Source organism: Agelaius phoeniceus, chromosome 8 (genome assembly GCF_051311805.1).
Source record: "Agelaius phoeniceus isolate bAgePho1 chromosome 8, bAgePho1.hap1, whole genome shotgun sequence".
NCBI lineage: Eukaryota > Metazoa > Chordata > Aves > Passeriformes > Icteridae > Agelaius > Agelaius phoeniceus.
This window is the reverse complement of record NC_135272.1, coordinates 27,165,714-27,186,472: the sequence shown is the minus strand read 5'-3', so window position 1 is coordinate 27,186,472 and position 20,759 is coordinate 27,165,714.

Genomic DNA, 20,759 nt, shown 5'->3' with positions numbered 1-20,759 from the left:
CTGGCTGACCAGTTCTGGTCAGGGTATGTGCTCTCTCTTACTGTAGCTTTGCATAGGGATTTGCACAGTGGAGCTCCCCACTTGACTGATGTCTTAGAGGTCCTACAAAGCACATAAACATGAGTAACAATCCTCATAGTTCATTTACTTCCTGCTCCTCACATCAAAGCAGAAAGCTATCATTGGGGAAAAAAGCGAACAAACCAAAATCAAGCACCACTAGAAAATTTGGTCCTGGTGTATAGATATATTTTGAGCATTATTAAATGGGTACAGTTTTCTTCTCCTGTCTGAATAAAATGTGCTAGAAGAAGACCCTGGGGATGCTGGTCACCAAGACAAAAATTGAAATGACCTCCTGTTAAGGGCTGAATTCTGGAATACTAATGGCAGTTGGCTCATGGAAGACTCTTCTAAAATGCAACCACATACTCAGAAAAGCCATGCTGCAGATGAGTGTTTGCAGTATGGTCTGCATGTGTTCACACCCCAGGAATATCAGCTTTTCTAACCCTAAATGAATGGCAATGGAAAGACTAAAATACATCATGTGCATGTAAGTTAAAGGAAACAATACACAAAATACAGTGGCTTTGGCTGGAATGGTCTCTGCTTCACTCTGTGTTTACTGCCAAAGTTTGTTTCTCCTCCATTTTTTTCCATTCTAGTCAGTTTCCTGAGAAGTTATGTTTTTCTGGCTTTTGTTGTGAAGATATCTGTGCTCAGCCAGTCCAAGAGTCGATCTGGTGTTCTTCAGCTCCAATCCTTCATGGTTTGGCAAACCACAGGCTTCCAGGCTACAAAATACAGGCTGCCAAAGAGATGGAGAGGAGCCCTGATCACACTGGTATTTGAGCACTTCCTAAGTTAATGTATTTGCCTTCACAAGATTTCTGTGAAATAGGAAATTACTACTGTCCCCCTTTTAGGGGTGAAAAACAGATGCCAGTAGAAGGTAATTGACTTAGCTAATGTTGCACAGGAGCTAGTGGCACAGCAGAGAAATGAGATCAGCTGCCAGCCCCATTGCCATGTGCCAGAGGACAGAAAGCCCTGTCAGTGCTCACAGACTTTTAAAGCCCCATGCAAAGGCAAAGCATGAGCTTTCAGAGCTTTTAGATCACGGCAGCCCACAGCAGAAAACTGTAAGCACAAGCCTTCAGATCAAGGCAACCTAGGAAGGGACAGATTTGTACTGAATTCCAAGTCAGCTGGCTCCAGAAACCTGGACCAGCCTGGCCCAGGTTTGCAGAGTGCTTGGGCTTTTAGACTTGGTTTTTGTTTTTCCCTAACTACTGTTGAGCAGCAATTCCTGGTATTGGATCAAAGCTCTCTGTCTGATTTCAGCCTTGCCAGATAATCTGTCTGGGGGCTGAGAACGCCCTTCCTCACTTTCACACCAGTGAAAGCAAGAGCTTCTGGAAATATAATTTTAACCCAATCATTTTTTTCTCTCTTATTAATTTTTAGTCCTGCCTACTTTTATATTGAGTTTTCAGACCATGTTGAAAGCATTTAAAAGAAGCCATGAAGCAGTTAAGAAAATACTGGAGACTATGTTCAGAGACCTTAAAAAAATTCTCTTTTGAAAGTTCATATTCAATTGTAAGTATGAGACAAATAATGGCATTAATATAGCTCATGTGTACAGGAGTGGGTTTTGATTAAAGCATTGAGACAGGGAGTGGCATTGTCTTATCTGTGCAGCAGATATATAGACATTAGCAAGGTTAAACTTTTGGGCTGACTAAATTTTTCCACACTCTCTTTCTGCCATAAAAATCCACCTCAAATTTTCATCTCACAGTCAAGTTGCAGGTGAAGTCATGCTGAATGTTTCACATTAAAGCAAGTATCACAAAATACTGTTCCCCAGTGCCAGAAATGATTCTGCCCAAATGGCTTCTGTTTCCTCAGAGAACTCCACCTCTCATCAATTTCTAGTATTTTATAAGAGTGCCAAGCTGGTGCTTTTCTTTGACCATATCATCAACTTCAGGTCTGACTGCAGGATGGATTCTGCCCTTGGTTCTGCATTCAACAGCATCCACTGACAGCAGCCACCTAAGATAAAAAGGTAATTCAGAGAAAAGATACAGCAAAAGTAACTTGGAGAAGGATCACCCTGACCACAGCTCTGCTGCAACAAATGACAGGCAAACAGGACAAATATATTGGATTGACATTTATATTCCAAAAGGAGCTGACAATTTTTCTCTACAAAATTTTCTCTTTAACTTGAAAAATCAGACCTGAAATTTTCCTGGTGCACTAAATGAGGAATCCCATATTCTTACCTCAGTGTTTGAGAACTGTAGTCCTGAAAAAGTGGTAAGAATAAAGTATTGCCCCCACATCAGATATCCTCAGCCTTTTGTGTGTGAATGGCAGGAGGGTGTTGGGAGCCCTTTGACACAGGATGGTTACCATAGCTCTGCTCCACAGCTGAGGTCTGTGAAGAAGTCAAGGAGAAGCATTTGGGTGCTCCATTTTTCTACAGTAAAGGCACAGAGGAGGGGTTTGGGTCCTGCCCAGCTGTGTCTGTGAAAGCTGGGATCTCCTAGCTGAAATATTACAGGCGCCAGCTCCGGCCTGGAGTGCAACAGGCAGCCGTGAACTTGGTAGAGTAGAATTTCACAGCTGACTTGTACTTACTCCTCTTAGAGCCAGCAGTGAGTTCCCTCAGTGCAAAGCTCCACATGCAAGCTCAGGGCAGTGGCCAGTCCGTGTGAACAGCATGAGAATGTCACGGTGCCAGGGAAGGTGACAGTGCTGCAAGGTGTGACTGTGGCGTGACAAACACTGGCTGTGGTGGGTACAAGAGTCAGTCCTGTGCTGGTCTGCAGGACTAATCCTTGCAGTGCTCACAGGGCAGGATTCACACCCAGGAAGAGGCCAGAATGAGGGATATATGTTGCTTAATCTCATAAGCTTGAGCAGGACTTAAATGCTTCTCAGAATTTTGCTAGCCTATTGCAGAAGTCTTGTATTATAGAAGTAAACTGAAATGATCCCCTAATGATTTTTTTCCTTCAATTATTTTCTTCTGCTACCCCAAAGAAAAAAAAAGAACAGCAGGGACCAGCTGTCTTGACAGGTCATTTAACAATGTTTTTATAAAAATAGATTTGTATTTTATAGCTTAATATTTTAGAGGCTGGTGACTGGTTAAACTTCTTTCAGCACCAGCACCTCTTGCTTTGGGCTTCAGCCTTCAAATAAGTCACTGGTTGTCATGATTTACTGTGTATACTATGGGACAAGTGCAAGATTTTGACAAGAAAAGATATTTGGGTGTTATTTGAGGAGACATGGGGAAAGTCACTTAACTCAGTGTTTATATAGAATGGCTTTCTTGTTCAGAGGTCACCTCTGTTGGAATAACAGGTGCAGGCTTCAGACATCAGCTGCAAGGGCTGTTTTGTGCATCAGGGAGGTTATAGCTTTTCCTATTAAAGACAGTTGGAATTTCAGGGAATATATTTTGTTTGAATTTAACTAACCTTTCTATCATGATTCTAGGAGAAAGGTGCAGCCTGTTAGCATACAATTGCTTCCGTGGTGATAATACCAGTGTCATTTCTCAGCATTGTTCCCATTAAGGTGTTCAGAGTAATGGATGTGGAAAATGTGTCCCAGCTTTGAAAATGTCTCTCTGCAAGTTTAAATAAGAACAATAAACTGGGTGAGGAACAGTCTATAAACAGGGTAGTGATTTTGTTAAAATTTGGAAATAAAGGATCTGCAGAAATCCTTTAAAGTGCCACTCTGTGGAACTATGCTGTCAAAGTGGGGAAGAGTTGGCTCCCATGGTCACTCTGCAAATATTAGAACCGTGTTTGTGTTTGTTGTTAAAAGCAACTTGAGATGGCATTTATCCAAAACTGAAGGGTTAGGTGAATTCAGCACCTACTGGGCTGGCTGGGCATTCCTGACCATCTCTTGCTTGAATCCTGGCCCCTACAGAAAGCTGCAAACTTCCTTCTCACCCTGCCTCTAAACCAAAGTTCACCTGCCTGTTCCCATCTGCTGACCCCTGTTCTAGCAGCTCTCTGGGCTTGTCTATGTCTTTGTTTTCTTTCCAACTCTGTTCTCTCCTGCGCACACACACACAGATACACAAATACACACACACACACACACAAATACAGCCCCCAAAGCACTCCCCACTGAGCACTTGCAGAGCTGAGTGACTGCCCTGGGGCCTGGCCATCTCCTTTCCTCCAACCTCTCCTTGCTCAGACTGCCTCCACTTCAAACTCCAAAACAGAGCTGCTGAACTCACCCACACATTTATTTTTCTACCCCACATTTTTCTGTCTCCATGCCTTTTTAACAGTTTTACCATGTCACTTGCTTTAGTTTTTTTAAATAGGTTCTTGGCCTGGGCTCATGACTGTAGTATCTGAGCACCTTTCAGTCATGCATGAACTGATGTGACTCATGTCAGGCTTGGGTGATTTGTTCTCTCTTCCCATTCTCTCCCCATTCTCTCCCAAGAAGGAGGGCTGCACATGCTGTGCTGGAGTCTTTGTTTTGTTTGGGTAAAGTTTCAGTTTGTGAGATTTTCCTGTGAGCGAGAGGCAGGGGGTGTCACCCTCAATCTTCATTCTTTCATCCCTTCAATGTATTCTGCTGGTATGTTGAAGATTTTCACAATTCTTACGTTATCTCTGCACTGCATTCCTCTGATACCAAGAATATTTGGCATTGTATTTAGTGGCTAAAACCATCCTGAAGTATTCTGTCTTCTGTTTTTGTGCAAGTCGATCTTTAACTATTAGAGGTCAACCAGAACATGCTGAGAACAAAGCAGTCCACCTATGTCCTGTCAGTTTTTACACCTTCCCCTGCATTAACCTCTGCTGGTCATAGCAGGACACGGGGCTGCATGGATGTCTGGGCTGGACTGGTCTGAACAGTTCTGAGTCCTGTTTCCCAAAAATCTTCATTGATGTTCTTCAAGGTACACCCCCAAAATCCACAAACCCAGGAAAATTATAGTCTTATATAATTTTTTCCTACTTTTCATTCCATGGGATATTAGCAGGAAGATAACTTCTAGAAGGTGGGTTCAGTTACAGTAAGAACTCCACTTTGGAAAAGAAAATAGTGTGATCATCAGATTCATACTTGGTTTGGGTGATAGACTCAATTTTTGCTCTCCCTACTCTCCAGCCATTTCTGAGTGGAAAAGAAAACTAACAACTGAGTTGAGGAGGAAAGGTGTAATGAACCAGGTGATTTTTTAAAAGTAGGTAAAGAAACCTAAATTCATCTTGGTGATCATTAAGTAAAACTGCCACTCAAAATCTCACTTGCATAAGATGTAAAAATGGCTGTACAAATAAGTTCCCTTGGGCATTCCTGTGGCTCACTGTAGCATCATATACTGTCTTAGGGATTGATTTAGAGCAATCGAAACTAATAAAAATGAAACTGCAAAGAGGAGACAAGCCAGCTTCAGCTCCTCTGGTTGGGTGTGGGTTTGTTTCAGGCAGCTGGGAGGAAGATAAGCCCATTCTCTTCCATGTCTCCTTGCCACCCACTGCTGCCATCCCCAGCATGAGGGACAGACCAGAGCTGCCACTGAGATGAGCTCTTCCCCATTTTTCTGATGAGGGGCATCTCCATGTGTGGCCAGGGACACTCAGTATTTTAAGAGCTGACCTTCACATGCAGCTGAATTCAGAAAAAGCTGATGCTGCCACCAAGGGAAGTATCCATGTCATCTTATTCCCACTTGATACCACATTTTCCATTACATTAACAGAAGTGACTGCACTATCAATCAAATCAATTCTGGATTAAAACTAATCTGGAAAAAAAAAAAAAAAGGCAGGTTTTAATTATGTATTTTCCTGTGCAGCCTTGCTTATGCTGGCAGCAGCACAAGGTGAAGGGCTGGGCTGAGGACTTATGGCAGGGAGAAGGCAGGGATGCTTTCCACACCAGGACTCTTTTATGCTTTCATTGTGGGACAACTGACACTTCCTTTTGCACTGTAAATTATAGATAAAATTATAGCCTAATCTAAAGGGTATTGCTTTGTGCCTGCTTTGATTTTGAAAGGTTTCCCTAGGTTAAAATATCTATCAGTAGTTCCATCTGTAGGACGGAAGGCTCTGCGTGCTTTGGGTGCTGTGCTCTGTGCTGGCTGTGTAGAGCAGCTATAAATTCAGGAGGCTGCTTTGCATTACCATTGGGGCACAACACAGCCCACACAGGGGTAAATCAGGGACGTACTTCATCTTTTTATATGTTGCATCTGAAAGACAAAAGGAGAGAGAACCTCCGTGCCAGGGAGCGAATCATCTCCACCCTCTGGTTTTTCCAGCTCTGAGCAGGGAGGCAGCCCCTCACGGTAGCAACAGCTGCAATCCCCCCAGCCCAACCCTGGCAACAAACACCTTCTTCTCATGTTTCCTATTTGAGTCTCTACCCCAAATTCCCAGCAGGATGCTGAGCCTGAGGCATCCCCTCCACAGCTGGAGGTTTTGACTTGCTGAAGAGCAGGTGGAAGAGGGAGCTGCTTGAAGATAAGCATGGAGGCTATGGGGGAAAAGGAGACAGCTACAGAATTTGGGAGAGGCTGGGCTGTAGGATGTGAGCTGAGGATGGAGAAAGAAAGAGGAAGTGGTCACAGGGATACAGAAGTTGGCAGCTCTGCCCCCTGAAACCTCCCTCCACGTGGTTGCATTACACCTCCAGCTGCTGTTCATAACATCCTCCACAGTCTCATTTCCCTCTCCAGCCTCCTGCTCCAGCCCAGAGCTTCCTGAAGCCTGGCTGCCCTCTCCAAGCCACCCTTCATTCCACCTGCAATTCCAGCTGCTGACACCACTGCCGTGCCTTCGGTGGGCTCCAGCTTCAGGCAACATATTACATCCCTTTGGAAGCTGTTTTACTCTATTGTGGTTTAAAATGTGTATCTTAATTTCTAGTTTGAATTTGTCCCATTTCATCTTTAATAGCTTTTATTATCCTGCTCTTATCTGCTATAGAGCCCTTTAATATTGAAAGGCTGCAGACAGCCAAAATCCTCAAAAGAGCTGGGTTCTTGCTTCAGGAACTGCAGCATATGCTCCTTGTGGAAAAACCATTTTTCCAGTCTTCCTCTTACACAAACATCCAAATGAAAGTTTATATCTGAGCATCTTTTTTTTTCTTTTCTTTTTGAGGGGCAGTTGTGCTGCTGAAACTAGGGTGTCTCACTGAACTTTCTCCAGATGGAGGTATTTTAGCAGAGGTTTCCAAATTGTCAAAACTTGGCAAACAGGGGCTGGAGTTTAAACCTCAGCTCTGAAGATGGGATCTAGATGTGCAGGCTGGGAGTAGAAACGCTGTTGTTGGGTGAGGAGTTCAGACAACACTCCAGTGTGGGCACTGGTGTGTGCATGTCCCCATGCTGTGCCTTCCCACAGGACCCTGGCAGGTAGGGAAGGCTTTGAGGAAAGGCATACCATGAAGGTGATGTCCCTCAGAGTCTTCTTGGTGTGTTTCCTCATGTAACTCATCATTCACATCTTATATATGCTTCCCTAGTGCATGACCAGACATACTGTGAGACTCCGTATGAAAATGCTATAAAGTAAAGAAGAGTTTTTATTGCACCAGCTTAAAGACTGCATCAGTCTTTCAAATGGCATTTAGTATTGCCACTTTGACTCCATAGATACAGCTCTGTCACACTGCCACCATAAACTTCAACTTAGAGCTTTGACCACCAGGCTGCACTTGGCAGTGACAGCCCAGCCAAGGAGGACGGAATCCTTTCCCAAGTTGAAGATGCATAATCCCTTGGAAGATAATTTGTCTGCAAAAAAAAACACACATTAGTGGGATTTATTGTTTGTATAACCCAAGAATGGTTTTAATTAAACAATAAATCTAAGAAGCAATTAGGCAAAAAGGAGTTGAGGCAAAATTGGTATTTTGAGAGAAAGCTGAGATATTGCACTTTAAAAATCAGACGGGCTGCATGTTCAGCAAGTATCTGCTACAGCACCTGTGGAAGAGCCACAGTGTGGTGTTGCATAAATAGATGCCTATCAGGCGAGAAGCTCCATGGGTAGATATGTAATTATACAACTTTAAAAAAAAAAAAAGGCATAATATTTATACTGCAGCCTGGATTGGCTTCAATCATGTGCATAATACATTTATTTGAAAACATCCTAATTATGTGTTTACCTGACAGAAGGAGCCATTACAATCACCCTGGCACATAAACCCATTTTATAAATATGCCTGCTTTTTCCTTTACCCAAGAGACATACACCAACTGCACATTTATGATTATTTATTTTAATCTGTGAAATACATAAATAGTAGTATTCTTAAAGGATATCATTAAAACATTCTGGATTTCTTTTTTTCTTCTTTCTATATTGCTGGGCTTTTTTCTTAGAGCTTTTCTGAGCAGGGATGTTGCATTTCATAGGCAGGGAAAAAATGCATTCTTAACACTCTAGAAATAATAACAAACCCCTTGAAAGATTTAAATTAGTTTGTTCCCTGAATTAAATGTCCCATCTGCTTCCCTTCCCTCCCCAAACCACTTCTCGCCACCCCCTGGTGCGCGTGCACATGGGTTTGCGGTTTGTTTTTTTTCCTGGCATTGCTTCTGAATTCCATCAAATGCACAGCTATTCCAGCCTGCTGGGGTTGTGCCTCGAAAACCAGGTTTGGAGTCTGTGCTGGGTGCTGAGTGCAGGCACTGCACCCCCCTGCTCAGGGGCTGCACCCCTGCTGGGGTGGGAACGGGAGTGCTTGTGGCTGCTGGAGTGAGAGGAGCACCGGGGCTTGCCTTGTGTGTTCAGTTTAAACTAAGAGCATTGGAGCATTTTGTAGGGAGGAAAGTGAATATTAAGAATCCTAACAAGTTTGCAAACAGTCATAAGGGGGAAGGGCAGTGAGGCAGGAGCTCAGCAACCTTGACAATATCTTTCTGAATAATGCTGGTATGCTGGTTGTCTAATGTACTCGCAAGCTAAAGGAAATTCTAATTTAAGACTGACTCCATTCTATACTCACAGGGCTCTCTCTCAGTCTCTGTTTCTCTCTTCCCCACCCTCTGTCTCTTATTTCCCTATTTGTAGAGAGAATACTTCAGTCATATTACAGAATGGCCTGGCAGCCTTAACTGCACATCATCTCCCTCATTAGAGACGAAATAGAACATGTAAATATTTTCAAACATAATGTTTTGTTGAATCTTTTCTTGTAACTCATGCTGATCATTAGCTTGTATTTTAGGCATTTATAATGAAAATGAATTCATTTAATTTTATCCATGCTTTAGGAAAATATCTGATTTTAAATTTAAGAAAAAGGGCAGTAGACATGGTTCTTCTTGCTAGCTGCATGTCCTGCCAGTCTGATTACACAATCTGTTATAATTATGCTGAGCTCTGCAGACCTTTGGGGAGCCAAGTTATACAGTAGAATGACTGCTAATTGCTAGGGGTAAAACCTTGGGCCCATTGAAGTCAATAGCAAAATTTCTACTAATTTCATGGAGAGTATTTCTAAGACCATCTTCAGAATGATAAACATCAATATTATTTAATGTACTAACTTAAATAAAAAGAAACCTAAATGTATCATTAATGTTATATGGAGGCTAATAAACTCAATTTCTTGAACACTTAAGTTACATGAAATTTAAAAATCTTTAGGTTATTGTTATTGGGAAAAACAGAGTTTCTTAATTTGAACTGACCAAGATAATTCCTTCTAATACAATTTGTTATGCCTCTGCAAAATTTATGATGGAAAGCTCTATGTCTGTGTGGTTTTTATGCCTGGGCAAAATGCAAAATAGCAGAATGGATTTGTTGAAAGACTTAAAAATGCAATCTGAGCCAGGACTCATCATCCAGCAGAGTTTGGTTAAAGGCAATTACAAAGTCTTGAAAAGAATGAGTGAGGTGTAAAATGTATTTCAGTGGCAGCAGCTGTCTTCCCTTTGCCATAGTGTGAGGGTGGCACTGTACTTTTGGGATACTTGGACGTGTGGCTGGTGCCCAGTTCCCACCTCCTCTGAGGGCCACGAGGTGGGAATCTCCATCTCCACCTCTTCCAGCATCTCCTGGCCATGCCCATCTGCCTCCATCCCACTGCTGAGCTCCCTTCTGCATGGCTCCCTGTGACTAAATTCACCCTTCCCTAAACTAATTTACCGAGCTAACTGATGAATTTATTGAACTCCATACACAGTTTCTAATCAGGTAGGGAGAATTTGACAGAGGAATTGAAAATCAGAACCATGCTCAGAAGTGGGAGAAAGCTCTCACCAGTACTGACCCATTTGCATTTTTTTCTTCCAGTTCATATGTATTTCAAATTATCATATAATTTTGCATTGAGCAGTATTTTTTTGCTGCTGGAACATAATATTAAAGCAAACAAATTTAAGAATCAGCATAGAAGATTTCATGTTCCTAGAAGAACATGAAATCCTGACTAATCTTCATCATTTTTTAAAAAGAGAATCAGTCAGGATGAAACTGTAAAGCTGTGCCTAAGATAATTAATTTTTAAAACCTTTTTTTTGGAGAAAGTGTATTTGGAATGAAAACAATCCTAATGGTAATATTGGTCTATTACTAGAAATGATGAAATTGTAAAAGCACAATTTTTTATAAAACATCATCCTCTGTCTTCTGAGGAAAAGATAGATCACACTGTCATGTTAAATGATGGTGGGACATAATTAACTGTCGTTGATCATGGAAGGCAGTGCACAGCACCATTTTTAAATCAGTAGCTTAGATCATTTGCATCAAGGATCTTTTAGGAGCCAATCAGGAAGATGTCTGGATGATTACCATTGGTTTTCAAGAGGTTTTAGAACTAAGGAAAGTTCAGGATCTGTTAAAAAATAATATAGTTTGAGTATTTAGGAAAATACACAGTGGTAGGCCCTTCATTTTGACAACTAACCACAACAAAAGAATTAAATACAGCACTCTGGTGAAGAATTAAAACTGGCAAATATAACTCACCCCCACTGAATTTATGTAAAATACCAAGTTAATTTGATATACTTTTGAATAGCTGACAAATTCGATTTTAAAAAGCAATAGTCTATTAATACCATCTACAGCTAGACTTCTAATTGCCTAATACCAAACATTCTCCTTAATAAATTAGAAACATGCAAGCAAACATGCTAAAGATTAAATGAGTCTGAGGGCGGCTCCTCAACAGTTCTGGCACATGTTTGGCACTGCAATGGCATATGAGGAATGCTCACAGGAGATGTGACTAAAGAGCCCAAAGCAATCAGTTCCTGCCCTTGCACATTTTGAACATTTTAGCAGTGAAGGAAACAGAAAATATAAATGGTTAATCATTAGTTTGTCGATGGCACAAAAATTGTAGAAGTATTGAAATGCAGAAAGCCATGATAGAAGATGAAAGAAGACAGTCTGCACCAAAGGCTTATCTTGGCAACATGCCTTCTTCACAGTATGCCCTAAAATAGTATTTTCATTCTCCATCAAAGGCTAAGAATATACCAGAAACCATAAGCTTACACTTAATACTTTTTATAATATGTATGCAGAACATTATAGAGTTTATAGAAACCTAAAAACAGGTATCCAGCCACTCAGGTCAGGGAGGAATTATCTAGAACTGTAACACATAGTCACTTTTCAGTTTCTAAAAGAAAACTTGCAACCACAGGACTGTGTTTCATAGCCACAAATGTGCCTATCCTTCATGAATTTGTCTAATCCCATTCTAAACCCATTTATACTCTGCAATATCTCGTGACAATGAATTCCACAATTTTTTCTATATGTATCCTGTGTGGGAAAGTGCTTCCTTTTGTTGGTTTTACACCTGTGACCCATTTCAGCTGGGAGCTTGCCAGTTCCTGTGTAGTGAGAAAGAATGAGTCGTTCATTTTGGATCACTTTCTCCACATCATTTTTGATTTTACAGACTTCTATAGCATCTCCTCAGCTCTGCCTTTTACAGGGTTCATGATCCTTATTGTTCCTTGCACAGGCATTGTTCCATGACTTCCTGCCCTCAGAGGCCTCAAGAAAGTTATGGAGAGTCAAACCAAAAGTTTGTGGAGACCAAGGAGGGGACAACAGCAGTATGGACAGCAGCAGTATGTACCTTCCTGGTCTATTCTCCCTCATCCCACCATTCACAACTCAGGCTTTTCCTCATCCAGAAAAGATAAGCATTATTCTGCTCAGTTGCTTCTTGAATGCTGTGGCCCTTCATCATGCTCAGCATCCTCTGGCAGCAAAGTTCCTCACCTCATTTGCTTCTCCTCTTAAGGGGCACCTCCCCTGCTTGGTTTTGAACCACCATCTGGTTGCTTGGCTGGTGCCCCAACCTCTGGTATTGAAAAAGTCTTTGGAGGGTAAATTCCAATTCATCTCTTCTGGCCTGTAAAGGACCTTATAAACATTCAGCATGGTTTGTGTCAGTTCAGGTCAGGAGTCCTCATCTGCTCAGCCATTCTGGTACCCCTGTGTACCTGGGGTTCTGAACTACCCTTGGTAATCTAGTCCCATCTTTTCCAGCTCTGCTCTCTGCTTTTCCCAGCGTGGAACCAGAGCTGCACCTAGCATCCACAGTGCTGCTGACCTGCTGCTGCTTAGTGCTTTGGTCTGTATTCCTTTCTCAGTTATTCTATTGCTTTTCTGATCTCTGCTGAACACTGCCATGACATTTCCAGGCATTTCTCTGTGATAACCTCAAAATCTTTTCTCTGTGTGGTAACAGTCAACTCACAGACCAACACATGTACTTGAAATTAGATTTGTATATTCTCATTACAGCACTTTGCAGATATCTACATTGGTTTTGGTGATATTTTATTGTCCAGACATTTTGTTGTCCAGTCATTTTGAATTGTAAGATCCTTCTAATCTCTTCCTGTTAAATTCTTGTCCTTTAATCTTGAATAACTACTATCAACAAATTTTTTAACCGCTCAACCTTTCTTTTCCAAATGTCTGGTGACTCTGCTGATAGCACAGGCTTTTGTACCTCTCCCATGATCTTGAAGTAGGGAGGGAAAGAAGAAGAAATAAAAAGAAGGAATCAGTTCTGGTTGCAGTATTCAAAACATGGCTGTAAGGTGGATTTGGCTGTAAGGTAGACTTAGTGAATGACTTAGTGATTTCCTCTGCTTGGTTCTCTAAATAATCAATAATCTCAGATTTACTTTTTAGACTGGTACAGAGTGGTGAGGTATTGTTTTCATGGAGCTATCTGCAGTGACTCCACAGTCCCTTTCATAGTACAGACAGCTCATTCAGGGCCCATGATTTTATATGTTAAGGTTGCTTTTTCCCTGTGTATTATTTTGCAGCTACAAATACTGAATTTAATTTTTAAACTCACTCAGTATTATGAGATCACTCTCTGCTCTTTGCAATCAGCTTTGGTTGTGTTTAGCTTCATTTCAGTAACCTGAATAATCTTGTATCATCTTCAGGCTGTGTCACCTCACTACTCACCCTCAGCTTCCTTCGAAGATGCCTGGAGAAGCCTGTGTGCCCGTGACAAAGTGAGGGAACCCAGCAAATGCTGCCTGCCAGCCTGCCGGGGGGAGTGGGTGGTGAAGGAGGAAAGTGAGTGCTCCTGTTGCCAGTTTCCTGCTTTGGGAAAGAAGGTCCCTCCAACTGGCATGAGCTGCTGTGCTGCCTGCCAGGAGAGGCGGCTGCTCCGCCACAGCTACTCTCCCAGGCACCACAGGTGATGAACAGCAAAGAAACATTTACTGAGCCAGCCAGAATGCAGTGTGTAACACAGGAGCAGGCAAACAATATCTGTTTCAGTATAAGCAATTATTTATCTAAAAACAAAGAAGGATGCCTATGAGTAAGGAATGAGAATTTTGGAAGAGGTGACTCTGAGAAGGACTGATGGGTCTTGGCAGGAATCACTTACAGATGAGCTGCCAGTGTGGTCTGGGGCCAAAAGAGCAGAGGAAACTTGGGTATGTAGAAATAGAGCATGCAAGTGCTGGCCAGGAGTTCCCATTGTCTCTGTGCTTGGCTGTAGTGTGGCCTCTTTATTACTATATATAATAATATCTACATTGCTTTATTATATAAAGCTTACATTGTTAATACATATGACATAAAACTTTATTCTTTCCTTGATATCATTATTCCTTTTGGTCAAATTTCATAGCCTCTGGATGATGTGCTCAACTAAATCTCAGCTACTGTCATACCTCAGAGGTTAATTGAGACTGGTGGAACAGGGGAAGAGGGACCCCAGCAGGGTGAGTGATAGCAACAGTAAACTATGGCCTGCAGATTACACAGAGCTTTCAGCAGGTTGCCACAGGCTTAGTACTTAGGGAAAGTATTAATTAACTTCTACAGTAATGATCTGCAATGGAGTATTAATAGCACATGGTGTGCATGCAGATCATCCCAAAGCTGGGAGTGTTGTACACACGAGTGAAAAATATAAATAATGCAAAAGGATCATGAACCTCTGCAGTACAAACAGGAGCTACCACAACAATCCATACCTAGGAAAGATAGGGGCGAGTTGTTCAGACCATGGGGAAATTGGGTCCTGTGTTAGATCCATCCCTGTTCAATGTTTCAAAGCTGAATAGAATCTGCCTGGTCAAGAGATCCTGTTTTAAAGGTAAATCTTTGCAAGGACACTTTTCCTGTTGGTGGGCTCTGAGCCTTGCAAGGAGGTGTGTGTTGGGCAACTGGATATCTTGGGAGTTTTCCTTGGCTCCTTTCTGCATATTTGAGTACCAACATTTAAAAACCCACTTTATGAACCAGCTCTGTTGGTACAGTGTCACTTTTCAGGGTCACTTCCAAAGCATCACAAACTGTTAAGTTATGAATCTGTGAAGTCTGTGGAGCCCAACATGGGAGGCTGCTTGGTTTGGATGATGTAAGGATACAAACAGGAATTCTGGGCTGAAATCAAATGGAGAAAAAAAAAAGAAAATAACATGGTGATATAACTACCACGAAGGACACCCGATACCAATGGTGGAAAGGAAGGTATGCCTTTGGGAGCACCTTGCAGGGAATCATGTCCACAGGGGAAGAATTGAGTTGGTCACCGAAGAGCTTTAAATTGGGCCTGTGCCTGCAAGCTCTTGTGAGCACAGGCCCAGATGTCTCCTGAGGCCAACCTAGAGTCGTCTCAGGCTCCAACCAAAACTCCTCCAAGGGGTGTTTTTGCAGATGTTACTTTCTGAAATGCCTCTTCACCACTGTGTGGCAGCACTGGATACCGGATTTCTCCTCATCTACCTCCGAGCCAGGGTAAGCCCTGGATCTGTGGAAGCGGTCATAGAACTGAACCTTCCAAGCAGCTGCTCGGACACAGTCATGGGGATGGACGGCAATGCTCGCAGGTCTTGCTGGAGCCTCTGTCCTCCTTCTGCCCCAGCTGGACTGGAAGGTGCCCTGTGTGGCCAGCACCCACCCTGGCAGCTCCTCGAGGAGTGGCTGCTCTGCAAAGGAGACACTGACCCAGCTGGCACATCCCTGGGACCCTGTGCCATCACTGCCTCGGCATGGGACAGGAGAGAGATCCCCCTCCAGGGCCTCCATGGAGCTTCTTGCTACAGCAAACACACAAACCCTACAACCCCCATTGTGTCTCTGCTCTACCAGGTATTATTTTGTTGGTGAGCCAGAGCTTCAGACTTCTTTCTTGCTTTTATCTACCAGCCTTTACCAGTGGGTGAGGAGCTGGCACGTGGGCTGCTCCTTCCATCACCCTGCTGCTGTACCACTCCAGCCTTGTGTGCCATGGGGAGCTGAGTGCCCTGCCTGGGGATGCTCACTGCTGAGAAAACCTTACATCCAGCCTCAGCTTCTCCTTTTTAACTTCAGGCTCCTTGTCCTACCATCTTCTGAGACTCTGAACTAATTCCCTTCCTTCATTTATATTGTTACCTTGAAGGTATTTATAGATCAAGACTGCATCCCCTCTGACTCTTCACACTGCTAATTTATAAAACCTCAGTTCCTTCAGTCTTTCATAACCATGTGCCTTAATCGGGGCATCATTCCTATTATTTCTATTTCTCAAAGTAGAGGGACATTTTTTATATTTTAAACTTGGAACAACCTGCATTCAGGCAAGTGGACATGCACAATGACAGGCTGCCCACCCGTTGACCACTTGGGTTCTTCTCCCCATGAGGAGGCAAGCAAGAAGAGTCCAGTGCAAGAGGTTTCCATGCCCAGGTGTGGTGCACAGCTGGCAAACACTCAAATGTGGCTGGCATAAAGGATTGGGGTGAGGGACCACACTGGCAGTGCTGCCAAGCTGGGACACTGGAGCAGGCACTGGCAGGTGACATACAGACTCTTCCCAGCCCTCCATCCTGAGCTGGCATCAGCTCTGCTCAGGGCTGTTAAACTGCAGGATTATACAGTGTTAGCCTGGCTCTTACCCATTAGCCTTGATCTCACTGCTTTCCAGTACCTGAGCCATTCCTTGTGCTGGGTTTGCATGGCAAGGTTTGGGTACTGGGGGGCTACAGGAGTGACTTCAGTGAGAAGGTCCTGGACACTTCCTCCATGTGTGGCAGAGCCAAGATGGACCTGCCACTGACCAAGGCTGAGCTCATCAGAGACAATGGTAGCATCTCTGGGATAACAAATTTAAGAAGGGGGGAAAACCATGGCAGCTACAGCCAGAAAGAGAAATGAGAGTGTGTGAGAGAAACTGCTGGGCAGCCACCAAGGCCAGTGAAGAAGGAGGAGAGGAGGTGCTCTGGTGCCAGAACAGAGACTCCCCTGCAGCCCATGGTGCCACCCAAGGTGAGGCAGCTGTGCCCCTGCAGCCTTTGGAGGGCCACAATGGAGCAGAGACCCACCTGCAATCCATGGATGGCCCTTTACCAGAGCAGGGGGATGTCTGAAGGCTCCCGTGGGAATCCTGAGCTGGAGAGGGTCCTCCTGGCAGGACCTGTGAAGAGGGAGACCACCCAGGAGCAGTTTTGCTGGCAGGATTTGCAAGCCCATGGGGAATCCACAATTAGAGGAGGGAAGAGTGTGAGGATCTCCTCTCAGCAGAGGAAGGAGGAGCAGAGACAACATGATGAATTGACCACAGCCCCCGTTCCTTGTTCCCCTGTGCCACTGCAGGGGAGGAGGAAGAGGAAATCGGGAGTAAAGTTAAGCCTGGGAGGCAGGAATTGGTGGAGGGAAAGTGTTTTAAGATTTAGCTGTATTTCTCATTATCCAATTCTGATTTAATTGTTAGCAAATTAAGCTAATTTCCCCAAGTCAAGCCTGTTTTGATGAGACGGTAGCTGGTGAGTGATCTGTCCCTGTCATTACCTCAACCAATAAGGCTTTTGTTCTATTTTATCTCCCTTGCTCAGCTGAGGAGTGGTGGAGCAAGTTTTTTGGGCTGCTGGTGTCCAGTCAGGGTCACCCCATCACCTTCCTCTCTCTATGAGGTTCCAGATTGCTGTGTGTTAGTGCTGGATCTTGTCTTGCTGCATACGGCCCTTGGATGTAACGTTCCCAGACAGATTTGGATGCACCCCAGGCTGTACTGGGTGCCCACTGGTGATGCTGATATAAATGGTGCTACCTCATTCTCTGTTTAATGAAACTTTAAAATGCAAGTGCCGGTCCTGTCTCCGGTGGTAACGTCACTAAAATTGTTCCCAATTTTGAAGTCTCATTTTTATGGTTATCTGAGTCTATGACTCACCAACCAATTTCTAGCCCACACCAAATTCTTCACTGAGTTTCCATTCAGTCTTTAAGAAAACTCAGTTATAGCAACTCTGAGAGGACTGGCCACAGAGGGAATGGAGGAGCAGGCTGCTAATGAGGGCAATCAGTTCAGATGGAGGAGGAAATTAGTTGTAAGACCCAGGGATGGATGGGGTTGGAGGCAGTGCGGTCCCACCTCCGGATGTCCCCTGGGCTGGAGGGAGCGTGTGGCTGGGTCCTGGGCAGTAACTGATTGCAAAGCAGCTTTGGTTACTGCAGAACTCCCAAAACCACAAGCTGCTTGAAGGCCTCGAGGTGCATCCCACATCCCCTTCCTCATTACCACAGTTAAGTGCACTTGGCCAGAGCGCTTTGTGATTCATCCGTAGTGTGAGCTGTGTGCTGGGAGGAGCTGGGTGAAGGGCAGATTCCCCAGCCTCAAGAAACTTCATACCACTTTCATACCAGCTCTCTTACATCTTAGTCCTTTCCCAAAATGTGAAAGAGCTGGGGAGGAAAGCAAAACATCTGCTTCCTGGTGAGGGAGAGATGTGTGGCTGCTCAGCAGGTTATCTGAGAATAGAGGTTATTGAAATTCTTATTTTCCAGGGACTGCACTTAAAAAGGCTGTTGGTTATGTGAGCTGCTGGACTTTGAAAATAAGATATAGAGTTAGCTTTCCCTCCCCACTGACATTCAGTTCCCTTCGGATCTTGGAAAAAATGTCTCCATGTGCAAAAGCAAAGGCAGAGAGCAAACATTCCCCTCCTGCCACATGGGAAGGACTGAAACAAGGAAGGCTGTGTACACAGGCAAGAGGTGAGCCCTGCAGGCAGGCTGCCTCACCTCCAAGCTCCCAGCTGTGCTGCAGAGCCCTGGGCAGAGGCTGTAGGTTAGGTAAAGCAGTAACAAGGAGAAGCAGGAAAGAAGAAGATGGAGGGATGAAACCCAGTTTGAAACTCTCCTGCCAGAGTGCTGCAGGCAAAAGGGCAACAGATTCTGGTTCTGTCTTCTCAACATTTTTTTGTAATGGGATGCACATTGTTCTCTTCCAGGGTCCAGATAATCCCTCCGATGAAGGGAAGATTATTTTTCAATATTTTCTTCAGAGATTTCTTTTAAAATTCTCAGGTGCACTGTGTCTGGACCTGCAGATTAACAATATATAGGCTGAGTTTTGTCAGATATTCTTTTACCATCTCTGTGTTTATCCTTTGCTCTTGGCTTCTCCAGTTGCTCTATCATAAATTCTCTGCTTCCTGAAGAAGAATCCCCAGTTTCTTCATTACCATTACTGGAGGTAAGTGAGCACAGTTTTTTCCACCCCAAACCACTCTGGAGTCAGCCCAACTCAGCCTTCAGTTGCTGAAAGACTCGGATTTATTCCCTAATTCCTCTGTCCTTCTGTTCTTGTTTTTGAATTGAAAACATTAATATACAAACACCACAGTGTGACTAGAGCGAAACTGTCCACATGGAGGGAGTTTAAAATGCACAGTTCAAACATATGCTGCCACAGGTATACATTGTTTTGGCACTTGCTTACCTTCACATGGACCTGGTGTGTTCATGCATTTGATGGATTAAATGAGTAGGTCACAGCTCTGCCCTCATATATGGGCTATTTTCTTATTTCTTGTTTCCTAACCATCTTCTGTAATTTTGTTGCCGTTTTCAATGCTTTCCTAGCTACGCATTTCTTGTCTGACATTTTATACCTGTGGATTATCTTTGAATTGCTCCTCTCACCACCCTGCCACTCACACTGCAATTCTCCCTTGCAGAACTGCTCACTGCAATTTTCCCTGCTCCTGGCTGTGGTTGCCCATGGGTGGCAGAACCATCCATCAGCCACTTGCAACTACACAGAGACAGGACAAAGGCCCGGGCACCAACCCCCTAGCTCTGTCTAGGGAGTGCACTGATGAAGGTGCAGCAGCATCTTTAGGAATGGCCTAGGAGCTGAGTAAGTCATTGCTGAGCACCTGTGCTGCCCCTCTGCCTTTGGGAGGTGTGGGGCTCACCATCTCCATTTGCTCCCACTCATCAGCAAAGTGATGGGGAAAACCCTGGATGGCTTCAATCTGCTACAGACCAAAGGGACTGCAGGACATGAGGAAAGGATATTCTACCTGGAGCTTCATGTTAGTAGCCATTTCCTTTTGATCACCATGGGCATGATTCTGCAAGATGCTGAGCATTGGAATGTGAATGAAGCAGGGCCTCTGACACACCTCACATCCAATTTATGTGTGTCAGGACTCCAGAGCTGTTTAAGACACTTGCTGGTTGTGTTTTGTTCAGTGCTTAGCACCTCACGAGGCTGAGCATTTCAAGTGAGCCCCCATGTGTGACATGCTTCCTTATGGCACTTTGTAGCCCAAATTTAGAGGCTAACAACAGCAGTTGTATATTGATGTGGTTATAGAGACTGAAGGGAAAAGCCCAGTCTGGGCATCCCACACATCCACAGAATCAGAGCAAGGCTCTTCCCCCAGGACCCTTGGCTGCCCCTCTCAGATTTAAGCAATTGCAGGCTTTTCCAAGGAAGGAATAGTGTGCAGCCTATTTTAATCCTTTCTGATGTGGTGGAGCTGGCAGGACAAAACCCCACAGAGCCTCCTCCGTCTGTTCGGGACCCTGGTTGGGTTTGTGTTTAGCCATGCTCGAGTGTTCACACGCTGGGTAGCCCAGCTTTTGTGGGGGCCAGGAGCCTGCTGCAGAGCCTGCTGCCTCCTTTTGTAGGAAATGCAGTGCACGCCCCACCTGCCCAGCAGACACCAGGCAGAGACCCCCCAGAGGCTCCAGTGATGGCCCTGCCAAGCCAAACTCCTGCCTGGCATCCCTGGCAAGCCCAGCACACTGGCTGGGGTGCCTGCCCACTGCCCTGGGGCAGGCAGCAAAGGGCAGGCGGGACCCACGGCACGGGAGAGGCTCTCCATCACCACAGCTTCAGCCTTTCCAGCACTCACTGCCCTGCCTGCCCAATGCCAGGCAATTTCAGACTGCAGCACTTCTCTCCTGAGGAAATACTGGCCATAGATTTAG